Consider the following 16,708-nt stretch of genomic DNA (forward strand, 5'->3'; position numbering starts at 1 on the left):
ATGATGTAGTCGAAATGAAACCTTGTTCATTGTAAAGAAAACTGTTCATGTAAAGAAATACTGTGCTTGGCATCAAATATTTCTCTTATTGATCTTTCTCCTTAAAAGTAAAAGCTGACTTTAACATGCAAATTTTTTCTACTATCTAGATCATTCACTTGGTTCCCTATACTTTTGAAGCAGCACCCAAAGTAGCCTTTCTATTGAAATAAGCTGGATGGGTATGAATAAATATTCTATTTATCAGCATATTTTGGGAAAGGAGATGAAGAAAAGATTGACTCTGAGCCCTCTGAATAGGCTTAATGAAAAAGCAGTTTCCTCATATTTCTAGTTCTGGTTTGAAAGTGATTAATCTCAAATAGATGTTCCTGATGAAAGCTAGTAAGACTGTGAAAGTCATGAAGAAAACTACTTTTTGGCCTTAGAATCTAAACGGATGAATATCTTCATGGCCAGTCCATCAAACAGTAAACCTCCATTCAACACTGTATCCATACTACCTAGCAGAGTAGCTGAAACATTACAAATGCTTAATAAATATTAGTTGTATGAGAAATTCAAGTATTTACAACATGTCTGCCCTTTATTTTATGTACTATTACAATGAGGTCCTCTTCATCATGGTGTGTCTTAGGGGGGCTTCAATACCTGTTTTGAATTTGCATAGACACTTAGTCTACAAAGCATTCAGGGAACAACCTATGTTTTATTTTTATCCATATACCAGCATCAGAGTAAACACTCAGAATATTTGAGATGTTATTTTTAGTGCAGCAGTTACTAAAAAATTCTCCAATTCTGAGTACAAATTGTGAGTACAATCTTAGTTCCACTGTTAAAATGAGATTGTGAAAAATTTGTTCATTAGCACCAGGCATCATTTAAGGAGAAATCAGCAAGAAAAAGAACTGGATACTTTTAACTTTTTATTTTGGAAAAATGTTATATTTATAGCAAAATTGTAAAGATAGTACAGAGAGTTCCCATATGCCCTTCATCCAGCTTCCCCTAATGTGGTTACATTTTATATAACCACACTGCGTTTGTCGAAACTAAGAATTTAACATTAGTGCATTATTGACTAAACTGCAGACTTAGATTTCACCATTTTTTCCACTGAAGTCCACTGTTTATCTAGGATTTAACCCAAATCCAAGGTAGCACATTGCATTTAGTCTTTATATCTTCTTGAGCTCCTACAATATGTGACAGTTTCTCAGTCTTTCCCTTATTTTTCTATGATCTTGATTTTTGATGAGTAATGATCAGGTGTTTTGTATAATTTCCCTCGATCTGTTTGATCAATTTCATGACTAAGCTGGAATTGTGGGTTTTAGGGTAGAATAACACAGAGGTGAGGTGCCTTTCTCATTGCATCATATCAAGGGATTTATGATATCGACATGACTTATCACTAGTGAGGTTAACCTTAACCACTTAATTAAAGCAGTGTCTTCCATGTTTCTCCACCCTCAAGTTACTATTTCTTACATTTTCATCTTTTGGGAACAAGTCACTAAGTCCAGTCCACATTCAAGAGGATTGGAATTAGGCTCCACTTCCTACAGGCAGGGAATATATGCTATTTGGGATTCCTCTGTAAGGATCATTTATTCTTTCTCTTCCATCTTTTTTTACATTAATGTGGACTCATGGATATTTGTTTCATTCTTTGGGTAATAGTAATTCAATACCATGGTTATTTATTTTGTTGCTCAAATTGTTCCACCTCTGGCCACTGGAAACTTGGGTGGATTCCTGTGTCTTTTGAATCCACCTTTTTTTTTTTCCACATCCTTAATTTCTGGAGTTGTAAGGTGCTCCAGAGACATCTTGTACTTTCCCTACCTTAGTTCTAGGATCAGCCATTTCCCAAGAAGCACTGGTTCCTTTTACTGGAGACTAGTATTTAGAAACCAAGATCTGAGTATAGATGTGCTCCTGGGACGTCACTGCTTCTAGGTTCTATTAGTGAACAGAACTAAAAAATATAAGTGTGTGTATATATATATATATATGTTTATATATATATACATACACATATATATATAGTAACCCATGTACACACACACACATATATATATATTTATTTTTATATCTATTTGTATGCATGTTTAAATAAACATAAGTTCCTACTGGTATCTCTGACTCTAATTCATTCCAGGTTCCCCCCTTCTTTATTTGTAACTTTTTTGACTGTCTGTAAGAAACCTGGCTCCCCTTAAAAACAATTTATTTAGTTATTCAACACTAGTATGCATATAAAGTAGTTTCAGAATTACTAATTTGTACCCTGTGAGAATGAAATTTACCAACCAGAGCACAATGTTTATGTATAGTTCTTTTTGTCTTTATCCTTTCAGTATTCAGTCAAAACACCATTTTTCCAAGTTGCTTGTATCAGGGGACTCCGGATAATTTAAGGCAAAAGTAATTGAAAAGATAGAATATGAAATGACATAGATTCAGGTAAAGAACTGAAGAAATGCCAAACTCTCAGGGGTATAAATGAGAGTTGAAGTAAACCGCCAGTCTGACCAGGCTGATATATATGTATTGGTCTTTTGGGGACATCTGTCAATCCTTCATTTCTTCAAGAGGCTTATAATAGGTGGCATCATAAGATTACTTTCCATTTTGTACTTCTCTTGCTATTTGAAGATCTCATTTGAGAAGAAAAGACAGAGAGATGAAGAGAAAGGTGAGATTTTTATTGGGCCTGATAATACAGTACTCCTAAAAATTGTTATTTGCTCTTTTTTTTTATTCTTTTAAAATTGCACACGATCATTGTAAATAAATTTGAATAAGTGTCAGCGACATCTACTTACTACCATTTCTTAGTCTATAGGGGGTTCCCTGTACCTACTTAGGTTCTTGATCTGGTCCTTCTTATTACAGCAAGAAAATGGCCAGATTTAGTATAGTTTAAAAGATCAAAAGAGGGAAGACAGCAGAAGCAATAAGAACTACAATTCTGCAGCCTGTGGAATGAAAACCACATTCACAGAAAGATAAACAAAATGAAAAGGCATAGGCCTATGTATCAGATGAAGGAACAAGATAAGACCCCAGAAAAACAACTAAATGAAGTGGAGATAGGCAACCTTCCAGAAAAAGAATTCAGAATAATGGTAGTGAAGATGATCCAGGACCTCGGAATAAGAATGGAGGCAAAGATCGAGAAGATGCAATAAATTTTTAAGAAAGACCTAGAAGAATTAAAGAACAAACAAACAGAGATGAAGAATACAATAACTGAAATGAAAAATACACTAGAAGGAATCAATAGCAGAATAACTGAGGCAGAAGAATGGATAACTGACCTGGAAGACAGAATGGTGGAATTCACTGCCGTGGAACAGAATAAAGAAAAAAGAATGAAAAGAATGAAGACAGCCTAAAGAATGAAGACAGCCTAAGAGGCCTCTGGGACAACATTAAACACAACAACAGTTGCATTATAGGGGTCCCAGAAGGAGAAGAGAGAGAGAAAGGACTCAAGAAAATATTTGAAGAGATTATAGTTGAAAGCTTCCCTAACATGGGAAAGGAAATAGCTACCCAAGTTCAGGAAGCACAGAGCAGGATAAACCCAAGGAGAAACACACTGAGACACATATTAATCAAATGGACAAAAATTAAAGACAAAGAAAAATTATTAAAAGCAACCAGGGAAAAATGACAAATAACATACAAGGGAACTCCCATAAGGTTAACAGCTGATTTCTCAGCAGAAACTCTACAAGCCAGAAGGGAGTGACACAATATATTTAAAGTGATGAAAGGGAAGAACCTACAGCCAAGATTACTCTACCCGGCAAGGATCACATTCAGATTCGACAGAGGAATCAAAAGCTTTACAGACAAGCAAAAGCTAAGAGAATTCAGCACCACCAAACCAGCTCTACCACAAATGCTAAAGGAACTTCTCTAAGTGGGAAACACAAGAGAAGAAAAGGACCTACAAAAACAAACCCAAAACAATTAAGAAAATGGTCATAGAAACATACATATCAATAATTACCTTAAATGTGATTGGATTAAATGCTCCCACCAAAAGACACAGGCTTGCTGAATGGATACAAAAACAAGACCCATATATCTGCTGTCTACAAGAGACCCACTTCAGACCTAGGGATACATACAAACTGAAAGTGAGGAGATAGAAAAAGATGTTCCAAATGGAAATCAAAAGAAAGCTGGAGTAGCAATACTCATATCAGATAAAATAGACTTTAAAATAAAGAATGCTACAAGAGACAAGGAAGGACACTACATAATGATCAAGGGATCAATCCAAGAAGAAGATATAACAATTATAAATATATAGGCACCCAACATAGGAGCACCTCAATACATAAGGCAAATGCTAACAGCTCTAAAAGGGGAAATCGACAGGAACACAATAATAGTGGGGGACTTTAACACCTCACTTACACCAATGGACAGAACATCCAGACAGAAAATTAATAAGGAAATACAAGCTTTAAATGACACAATACACCAGATAGATTTCATTGATATTTATAGGACTGTCCATCTGAAAACAGCAGATTACACTTTCTTCTCAAGTGCACACAGAACATTCTCCAGGATAGATCACATCTTGGGTCACAAATCAAGCCTTGGTAAATTTAAGAAAATTGAAATCATATGAAGCATCTTTTCTGACCACAATGCTATGAGATTACAAATCAATTACAGGGAAAAAACCATAAAAAACACAAACATATGGAGGCGAAACAATACGTTACTAATTAACCAGGACATCACTGAAGAAATCAAAGAGGAAATCAAAAAATACCGAGAGACAAATGACAATGAAAACACGACGATCCAAAACCTATGGAATGCAGCAAAAGCAGTTCTAAGAGGGAAATTTATAGAAATACAATCCTACCTCAAGAAATAAGAAAAATCTCAAATAAATAATCTAACCTTACACCGAAAGGAACTAGAGAAAGAAGAACAAACAAAACCCAAAGTTAGTAGAAGGAAAGAAATCATAAAGATCAGAGCAGAAATAAATGAAATAGAAACAAAGGAAACAATAGCAAAGATCAATAAAATTAAAAGCTGGTTGTTTGAGAAGGTAAACAAAATGGATAAACCATTAGCCAGACTCATCAGGAAAAAGAGAGAGAGGACTCAAATCAATAAAATTCGAAATGAAAAAGGAGGAGTGACAACGGACACCACAGAAATACAAAGCATCCTAAGAGACTACTACAAGCAACTCTATGCCAATAAAATGAACAGCCTGGAAGAAATGGACAAATTCTTAGAAATGTATAACCTTCCAAGACTGAACCAGGAAGAAATAGAAAATATGAACAGACAAATGACAAGTAATGAAATTGAAACTGTGATTAAAAATCTTCCAACAAACAAAAATTCAGGACCAGACAACTTCACAGGTGAATTCTATCAAACATTTAGAGATGAGCTAACACCCATCCTTCTCAAACTTTTCCAAAAAATTGTGGAGGAAGGAACACTCCCAAACTCATTCTATGAGGCCACATCACCCTGATACCAAAACCAGACAGAGATAATACAAAAAAAGAAAATTACAGACCAATATCACTGATGAATATAGATGCAAAAATCCTCAACAAAATACTAGCAAAGAGAATCCAACAACACATTAAAAGGATCATACGCCATGATCAAGTGGCATTTATCGCAGGGATGCAAGGATTCTTCAATATACAGAAATCAATCAGTGTGATACACCATATTAACAAATTGAAGAATAAAAACCATATGATCATCTCAATAGATAAAAAAACAGCTTTTGACAAAATTCAACACCCATTTATGATAAAAACTCTCCAGAAAGTGGGCAGAGAGGGAACTTACCTCAATATCATAAAGGCCATATACAACAAACCCACATCATTCTCAGTGGTGAAAAACTGAAAGCATTTCCTCTAAGGTCAGGAACAAGTCAAGGATGTCCGCTCTTGCCACTATTATTCAACATAGTATTGGTAGTCCTAGCCATGGCAATCAGAGGAGAAAAAGAAATAAAAGGAATACAAATTGGAAAAGAAGTAAAACTGCACTGTTAGCAGATGACATGATACTACACATAGAGAATCCTGAAGATGCCACCAGAAAACTACTAGAGCTAATCAATGAACTTGGTAAAGTTGCAGGATACAAAATTAATGCACAGAAATCTCTGGCATTTCTATACACTAACAATGAAAGATCAGATAGAGAAATTAAGGAAACAATCCTATTCACCATTACAACAAAAAGAATAAAATACCTAGGAATAAACCTACTTAAGTAAGTAAAATACCTGTACTCAGAAAACTATAATACCCTGATGAAAGAAATCAAAGATGACACAAACAAATGGAGAGATATACCATGTTCTAGGATTGTAAGAATCAGTATTGTGAAAATGACTATACTACCCAAAGCAATCTACAGATCCAATGAAATCCCTATCAAGTTACCGATGGCATTTTTTACAGAACTAGAACAAAAAAATCTTAAAATTTGTATGGAGACACAAAAGACCCCTAATAGCCAAAGCAATCTTGAGGGAAAAAAACGGAGCCGGAGGAATCAGGCTCCCTGACTTCACACTATACTAGAAAGCTACAGTCATCAAGACAATATGGTACTGGCACAAAGACAGAAATATAGATCAATGGAACAGAATAGAAAGCCGAGAGATAAACCCACGCACCTATGGTCAACTAATCTGTGACAAAGGAGGCAAGAATATACAATGGAGAAAATACAGTCTCTTCAATAAGTGGTGCTGAGATAATTGGACAGCTATACATAAAAGAATGAAATTAGAACACTCCCTAACACCATACACAGAAATACACTCCAAATGGATTAAAGACCTAAATGTAAGACCGGACACTATAAAACTCTTAGAGGAAAACATAGGAAGAACACTCTTTGACATAAATCACAGCATGATCTTTTCTGACCCACCTCCTAGATTAATGGAATAAAAACAAATAAGACCTAATGAAACTTAAAACTTTTTCACAGCAAAGTAAACTATAAACAAGACAAAAAGACAACCCTCAGAATGGGAGGAAATGTTTGCCAATGAACAAAGACAAAGGATTAATCTCCAAAATATATAAACAGCCCATGCAGCTCAATATTAAAAAGCAAACAACCCAATCAAAAAACGGGCAGAAGAACCTAAATAGACATCTCTCCAAAGAAGACATACAGATGGCCAAGAAGCACATGAAAAGCTGCTCAACATCACTAATTATTGGAGAAATGCAAATCAAAACTACAGTGAGGTATCACCTCCCACAGGTTAGAATGGGAATCATCAGAAAATCTACAAACAACAAATGTTGGAGAGGGTGTGGAGAAAAGGGAACCCTCTTGCACTGTTGGTGGGAATGTAAATTGATACAGCCACTATGGAGAACAGTATAGAAGTTCCTTAAAAACTAAAAATAGAATTACTATATGACCCAGCAATCCCACTACTGGGCATATACCCAGAGAAAACCATAATTCAAAAAGACACATGCACCCCAATGTTCATTGCAGCTCTATGTACCATAGCCAGGTCATGGAAGCAACCTAAATGCTCAACAACAGATGAATGGATAAAGAAGATGTGGTACATATATACAATGGGATATTAGTCAGCCATAAAAAGGAATGAAATGGGGTCATTTGTAGAGACGTGGATGGACCTAGAGACTGTCATACAGAGTGAAGTAAGTCAGAAAGAGAAAAACAAATATCATATATTAACGTATATATGTGGAATCTAGAAAAATGGTACAGATGAACCGGTTTGCAAGTCAGAAATAGAGACACAGATGTAGAGGACAAACGTATGGACACCAAGGGGGAAAAATGGGCAGGGGGTTGGTGGTGGTGGGATGAATTGGGAGATTGGAATTGACATATATACACTAATATGTATAAAATGGATAACTAATAAGAACCTGCTGTATAAAAAATAAATAAATTAGATTAAATTAAAAATTTTAAGAAGATCATATATAGCACCTTCTACATGAAGGGTCGGTGAAGACACTGATTATATTTAGTAATAACTTCAATATCATTTTCCCCAGAGACTAATTTAATAGTATACTTCTCTCTTGTGATTTTATGACTTAACAGTTGGAAGAATTGTTTCAGTTTAGATGTGTCACTAAAGTATAGATTGTTGACTAGCTATGAAAAATTTTTTTAAAAAACTCGTGATGTGATTTAAGATGTTTAAAATTATACTGAATTTGAAAGAAGCAATTATATTTGCATGTTTATTTCAAAATATTGATAATTTAGAAAAACCAATTCCTATATCAAGTGTCATGAATTCAGTATTATTGTGATTGCTGTTTGGAGTGGAGCAATCTTGTGGCCTTGAAAGAGCCTATAAGAAACATCAGCTAAATTTTAGAATAGATTTTAGAGCCATTTTAAACCATGCTTGGAAATTCCTATAGGAATATCCCTTTTCTCATCAAAAATGTCTTTCAAACTCAATTTTTTTGTGTCTCTAGGTTAAAGTAATGTAGTCCAATAGAGACAAGCCAGGGGAAATGTTATAACATTTTTTGTTGATGTGCATCCAACTATCCTAGTTCAATTTTAATGCTCTACAAGCAGATATTGTTTTTGTAGAACAAGGAAGATAACTGATTAATACTTAACAGACTTCATTTTTATTAACTAAGATCAAGTTTGGATATGTCCAAATCCATATTCAAAGCAATTGATCCAAGATATGTGACAAAACTTCAACAGATTAAGACAACCACAACAACACTGATAATTTATGTTCTCTGTAGTTAAATATAATCCCTTGAATCTCTTGGAGGCATGCAATGGAATGGCATGTGCTTGGATTTCAAGTTCTAAGCAGTAAACAGAGATGAGGGACTAGCCAGGATAAATTCATCAGAATTAGATTTGGCTGGCTATGGTCAAATGTGTCCAATATATCAACTCTTACTGTAACATCAGCAGATGACTCTAAAGCCACAGAAAATGCTGCATTTGCAAGGATGGAGGAGGAAAAAACAATTGATGTTGACCTGCCAATTTTCTCACTCTACAAACACATACATATGAGAACAGATGATTCGACCAATTGAGGAATACATGCCTCTCATATCATTCAAACAAATGCAGTAACTTTTCTAGATTCTTTGAAAAGAATCTGGGTGAGTCTGGCCTTACTTTCTCAACACAGATAAAAGTGAGGGATATGAAAAGGAAGGGAAAGGAAATTGTTTAGCCATGTTTCAGGTACTAGGCTAGGTCCTTTATAGGTTATTAAAACAATAACTCCTCCCACCTTCTCTGCAATGTAGGTATTTAAACCCCCATCGGACAGATAAAAAACAGACTGAAGTTGAAAATGGAAACATACAACCCATTAATGCTGGGATGGGTGCCCTAATACAATATCAGACTATCTCCAAAGTCTTTGCTCTATATACACTATCATGTTTTGGGGAAAATATATTTTGTTTATATTAATTGAGGAAAAATTTAAATAAGAAGGAACTCTTCCACCAAAAGATATTAAATGATTTATGTTAAAGTCCAAGAGGAATGATTCTTTCCAAGTACTCTCTGGTTTGGATTTTACCAGTAAGTATTAAGTGCAGCCTCCAATTCATGGTTTTTATAACAAATGACATAATTAGATTCTCTCTTCATGGAAAATCTATGTAAATATACTTTTTCAGTTCTTTATTGATCGCATCAAAAAGACCAGCATGGTTTGAATTTTGGAAAACAGTCAGCAAATGGGCTTGCCACTTATGACACACAAAATTAATTTGATGAGGTGTAGATGTTAGGGTTTTATGTCTGCCAATTACACACCTGCCTGAAAATGTAAAAACCAAGTAACAAACAAGATCACATCACATAAACATACTGATTTTATTTATAACAATGTCTAAAATAAAATTCACTTAATCAATAAATATTTATTGAGTGGCTAATACTGCATTATTCTATACCCTGGAAACCAAATACATTCCTTGATCTTACAGAACAGTTATTCTATTTTGGGGAGACAGCAACTAAACAGATAAGTAATGTAATATCAGACAGTGGTTTGAAAGAAATAAAGCAAAATAGGAAGATACAATGACTATAGGGTGTTCTTATAAGGCCATTGGTCAGTCTCCCTCTTTAAGAAGTTGATTTTTGGCAAATACCCTAAAAAAGTGATGGGGTAATCATGTCCATATCTGGAGGAAGCGAATACCAGGCAGAGAGAATGACAGGTGCAAATGCCCCAGGGGAGTCTGCTTTGTGTGTCAAAGGCACAGCAAATGCAACTGGAACAGAGTGAGTAAGAAGGAATGTTGTAGGAGATGAATTTGTGTGATGGGAAACTATGGCAAGGTTTTGAGTAGGAAAACCACTTAATCTGAGATATATGTTTAAAAATTACACTCCGGCTAGTCGAAAACAGTCAGGAGGGGGACACGTGGGGAAACCAGCCAGGACACTGTTGGAATCGTCAAGGTATTACAAGAACTTCCACCTGCCCCCACTGAAACACTCATCGTGTGGAAACTAGTGTTTTAAATCATCCAAATCCTTTCTTAACAGTATGTAAAATTTTGAAATTCCTCAGTTTTTTTTGTTTTATTTTTTTGCTTTTAAATCTCTGTATATTTTACTCAGAACAGGGAAGAATGTATTAAAGAGCTTAAAGTGAGGTTTCACAATGAATTTTCAAAGTACCAAGTGCTGTGAGGATGGTGGCATTTATTTATACATGTTAAAGAACAAAGTGAGAGAGTGGCATGGACTGATATACACAACCAAATGTAAAATAGATAGCTGGAGGGAAGCAGCCGCATAGCACAGGGAGATCAGCTCGGTGCTTTGTGACCACCTAGAGGGGTGGGATAGGGAGGGTGGGAGGGAGACGCAAGAGGGAGGAGATATGGGGATATATGCATACATATAGCTGATTCACTTTGTTATACAGCAGAAACTAACACACCATTGTAAAGCAATTATACTCCAATAAAGATTTAAATTAAAAAAAAGAACCTTGTCAAGAAATAACACTACAAAGGGAGATGTAGCATTTTTGAGTGCTTGGGAGCGTGGCCTTTGCCTCTAGGAAGTTAAGGAGCTCTTATTCTCTTCTTGGTAAACTTCAGTTTGTACATCCCTCCCAGGGCTGTTGCTGGCAAGGGTTTCTCCTAGGTCCCTAACATCCAGATGTAAAGTGATGTGACTCCCGCCCTCCCGGGGCGTTCACTGAGTCGTCAGGTTTGAGAGGGTAGCTGATGAACTACAGGTGCTTGTATACATCCTAGTGAATTCAAGGGACTACCGGCTCTGAACGCCATTTCTCATTATGCCTCTGACTAACAATCTCAAGGCACATGAGGGCGTGTGTTCTTTCGAGACAACAGAAGGATCCCTGCCCAGAAAGAGTTGGCTTTGAGTGCAGAAATCACCAGAGAGTGACCCAGGAGGACTCTAGATTGGACACCCCTTCCTCTTCAGTATTGCTGAGATAAGGATAAACATCTGGTTGGCAGAGAGAGTGAGGTGATGAGACAGGAGATGTTGCACCATCACCGAGCCCAGATTTGCCCGTTCGGGTTGAAATTCTTTGACCCTGAGCTAGCAGGTCAATAAAAATCAAACCAACACATGATAGATAAATAACAACAAATAAATACAAAATACAACTTGTGGCATGGTATATCTATGTAAGAAACAGAATTTCGGTGTCCCACGCATGCCACAAGGGAGTTGAAGAGAGCCTGGGAAAGTTAGTTCAGATTTTACAACTACCTACCTAACCATATCTCTGAGTGCGCTTTAATATTCTTCCTCCTGCCTGAACTGTAGCTGGTGAAGAGGCAGCCCGTGAGGCCATCTCCTGCCAGTGTCACACATTTACAGCAGACCAAAGTCCTCCTCCTTCCCACTCTCCCCCACCCCTGCTCTGCTCCTCTAAACATAGCTACTGGAGGGGTAATCAGGTGATCCAGTAAGAAATGTCTCATCCCTGACTCTCTTTTCCCTTTTAGCTTCTTCTCCCATAATCTCCCTAACCCAGAGGGATGGGATTTTCTTTTACTTCTCTTGTCACCTCCATGGTAGTTCTACCCTCTTGACTAAAGAGTCATTGGTACACTTTAATGACAGTGAGGAGAGAAAGAGCTTTGCTTATCAATAAGCAGACCTATCAGTACTATCTATAACTGTAATCAACCCCTCTCATTGCTTCCAGTTTCCATAGGTTGGTGACTATAAAGTGATGATTCTGCCTCACACTTCCAATTTTGGTTGTGGTCTATTTGATCTAATAGTTGTGTTAATAGATTCTGGGTGCTAATTCTGGAGTAGGACATTGTTTCAATAGAATAGGAAACAGAAAAGAAACAGCACAAAAAAGAATAAAGATTAACTTGCTTGCATGTGTGTCTTGCTATTTCAGTAGAAAACTACAATTGGTACAACTCCAGAGCTCAGAAGGTCACCTAAATGTATGCTAGCTGGGTCAATGCTGTGAAGTAAATATTTAGTAAGTGTGTCAATCAATAGTAATCTTTTGTACCATATCTTTCTTTCATGAGATACCATGGCTGGCTAGAGTTCGACTGATTTCATGCCTGAAAAAGAGTAATTGGGATATTTATGAATCTTGGGAGGGAAAGGGCAGTGGGTGAGAATTTGGTACTGAATTGTAACATAATCTCACTTTGAAAGACTGCATTTTTAATTGGGTATTCCCCAAATGCAAATGAAGCTAGTTTTCGGACTCCTAGTTCTAAACTCCTGAAGAGGGGTGGGGTGAGGTAGGGTTGAAGGTCAGGGAGAAACGCATGAGGGAAAAACATATTGAATTTGAGGAGGCTCAATAAATTCCACTGCTTTTTGCCCACACAGCTTTTCCACCAATTGATACATGAGGCCAAAAATTAACTTCATACTGATAAAGGTGACATGGGAGAATGTGACTTAGCTCATGATAGCATTAGGTCCTTACCATCCACTCTGCCCCTGATGACGCATTCCCTGGATCAGGCGGTGCGCCCCCTGGTGTCCAGCTGGGAGACCACATATCTCGGAGGAGCCCAGTTCTCTATTGGCAGCCTGGCTTCCTGGAAAAAGCCCAGAAAGTCTCCAAGTGCTGTTTCTTCGTCTAAAGGTACAGCTTCTGATTAGGTTCTTCCTCCTCCTCTACTGGAATTCCCTTCATATGAAAGGAAATATTAGAAGACTGGAAAATTGCTCCCCACGCCCTATAATTACACTGTTGTGAGTCATTTTGCCCTTTTTGTAGAAACGTCTACCTTAACACCAAAGTTTACTCAGGGACCTAACCCCATGAAGATCACATCATATCAGAAAAGGAAAAAAAAACAAAAGGCCAGCGGGTAATAGGTGAAAACACAGAGAAAGAAGGTGGATAAGACAAAGACAGATAAAGTGCTACAGTTGAATTCAGATAGATCTGTTTTTCTTTTGTATTTCTAATGATTAGCATGACCTCTGGCCATTATGAACTCATGATTCTAAAGAAGAAAATGAATGTTGAAAAGAAAAATGGAGAAGAAAATAAATTTTTATGACACCTTGATTATATTTCTTGAAATGTATTCCTCTGGAGAAGCTGGGACGCTATTCTGGCAATACTTGCTTTCTTTGAGGGCATTGCAAGAATAAATCCTATTAAATATAATCAAAATGTGAGGAGATTTCTTCTTGCCAAAATGATTGAGGTGTGACGTGTTCTGATAACCAGCTGTTGGGAACAGACTCAGTTTTCCTAAAAGGGTGGTCCACAAACACCAGGAATTCTTTTCAGCATTCTTCAAGTATTTAAAAGTCTACAAATATACACATTCCAATATTTTATTTAGAAAATGGATTGATGTAGAGGTCAATCATTATACAAACTCTCATAGTCACAGCCTTGATCTTTTTTTTTTAATTAATTTATTTTATTTTTGGCTGCGTTAGGTCTTCGTTGCTTCATGCAGGCTTTCTCTAGCTGCCGTGAACGGGGGCCACTCTTCGCTGTGGTGCGCAGGCTTCTCATTGTGGTGGCTTCTCTTATTGCGGAGCACAGGCTTTCGGTGCACAGGCTCAGTAGTTGTGGCTCGCGGGCTCTAGAGCGCAGGCTCAGTAGTTGTGGCTCACGGGCTTAGTTGCTCCGTGGCACGTGGGATCTTCCCGGACCAGTGCTCGAACCCGTGTCCCCTGCATTGGCAGGCGGATTCTTAACCACTGCGCCACCAGGGAAGCCCAACCTTGATCTTTATGCAGCTCAATAGAAGAAAACTACAGACTTTTTGGTTGTTCCTATTTTTTTTAATAAAAGGGAAGTTTAAAAATGGACTTATGCCATTATCTTGAACACACTTTAGAAAGGCTGGAGAACACAGTGTTAATATTGAAACCATATATAGAACCAATGAAGCATAATAGCCCATATGCTTCAGTTTCTTAATTGGACATGGATTAATTTACCACTTAAAATGACATTTCCTAGTTTAAGGTTTTTGTTTAAAGTTAGATTTACATGGAAATATATTATTCAACACAAATTGTGATTAAGAAGAATCATAGTAATGTATAAAAAATCAATAACAAATTCCATTGGAAATTAAACTAATAATTTCTAGAGGATGAGTAACAGATTGAAATGGGAGTTTGGTTTAGGGGATATGTTGAAGAGGAATAAAACAGAACTGACGTATAAAGGTGATTTTATGGTTCATCTTTACGGCATGACCCTTGGTTCACTGCTATTGATCAGGTGAAATTAAACTCAGAGTAAGGGATTGCTCCTCCACCATAACAGACACAATGAGAACATTAATGAAAATAGATGAAATTACTTAATACTATTTTTTTCATCTTATTTTACTGGGAACAAGCTCTACATGAGACAGCCAAATGATGGCTTTACAAAGTTTCAGAAAACTGCTATTGCTTACAGCCTGGAAATTCCTAGCAAACCTAATACTATCAAGGGATGTAACTATGAACACATAATTGCACAGCTCTCTTTTCAAGACTTTGTAATGCATTTCCTAAATGGATATCATTTGGCAATAGCTCTACATTTTTGACAAACCAAAAAGGATTACAATTATAGGTTTGTTCCTAAGAATTCCACACAAAAACTGAAAATTCGGAATCCAACTTAAGGCAGTAGAATAATTTCAACCATCATTTTTTCCCATTTTTCAAACCAAATACATTGTGTGGCTCAAAACTGTATAATAACGGTGTTTTAAAGCTTACTCAAATTGCCACAAAAACCTTTGAACAGATACATAGTTCCAAATAGCCTTTATAAACTATGACAGAAATGGAGTTGATTTTTTTTATTGGTAATGAATACTTGGTACGGAATTGGTTAAAAAAGTTGTAGAGACCACCCTACTTAAATAGGTCATCCATCCTGCTTTTTTCTATCTGTTCCTTTCCATTATTACATTTATCACACATTGTAATTATACGTATATTCGTTTGCATATATGCTGATTTTCTGTCTTCACCACTATTTTGTAACTTATGTGCTCCCTGAGACCAGATCCCAAGACTATTTAATCACCAGTATGTGCTCAACACCTATGCCTGTCACTGTGTTAGGTGCTGAGTAAGTATTTGTTAAGTACATTAACTACAAACATTCATAAGTATTTAATTGTGATAGACTTAAATTGGATTATATAAACTTGCTCTCTAGATATGACAGATATAGCTAATTGAATATATATACACCATATAAATTTAATATATATAATATGTAAAATAATATATATGATATGTAATTATATATAATATTATGTAATTATATAATATATGTAATTATATGTAATATATGTAATGTATATATATTATTTATATATTATATATAAATACCTATATATAATATATAATATTATATATAAAATAATATATAATTATATTAATAATAATAATATATTAATATAATAACATATATAATATGTAGTTTCTACTTGTCCTTATACATAACATAGACATTCTATGATTCATATATATATCTGAACATGCACAGGTGATTTGATAAATAATACCTTGGTCTATTTATTTTTTAGTAATAAATAGATCTTGAAAATATTTTTAAAATCTAGAAATTTGCCAATAACATTACTTTACATAACATTTTCCTCCAAATGAACAAGTCTGTTACACTTGAGGATGACATGGTGCTTGGAAGAAGAGTTTAAATACTGGACAAAGAATCTGTGTTCATTCTGTGAGCTGAATTATTCAAGAAAAAAAGATAAAATTTTATCAGAAAATGCATTTGGTTCTGCATTAAACATTAAAAAATAGAAACAAGTATCAAATTTGGGAGGTTTGGCTAAATACCAGCATGGAGGTGGCATGTAGTGAAGAAGAGACTTAAAAGTTTTAGCTGATTCTAAGCTCTATGTGAATATATTATTGTGATAGTTGCAAAAATAAATAAATAAATAAAGAATGAAATTTTAAGTTGTACTATAAAAACACAGCGTCCAGAACAAATTATATGATAAACTAGCTGCCCAGCCACACCTAGGGTATCCTGTTCAGTTCAGAGAACTGCATTCTAAGAGACGTGGGTAAACATGCATTTCTCCACAGGCAAACGCAGTGAGGATCCAGGGAACTTGAAAACGTCCCCGGGAAGGAATGATTGCTGTGTTCAAGGACGTGG

General features: G+C 35.9%; 1 long non-coding RNA gene across 1 annotated transcript in view; it reads left to right on the forward strand.

Annotated features, from left to right (window-relative positions):
* The window catches only part of LOC309666664, a 41,333-nt gene that overhangs the window by 11,310 nt on the left and 13,315 nt on the right, over nucleotides 1-16,708 (forward strand). The gene's annotated exons all lie outside the window — the stretch shown is intronic.

This window comes from Balaenoptera physalus, assembly GCF_965194825.1.
Source record: "Balaenoptera physalus genome assembly, chromosome: 9".
NCBI classification, from domain to species: domain Eukaryota; kingdom Metazoa; phylum Chordata; class Mammalia; order Artiodactyla; family Balaenopteridae; genus Balaenoptera; species Balaenoptera physalus.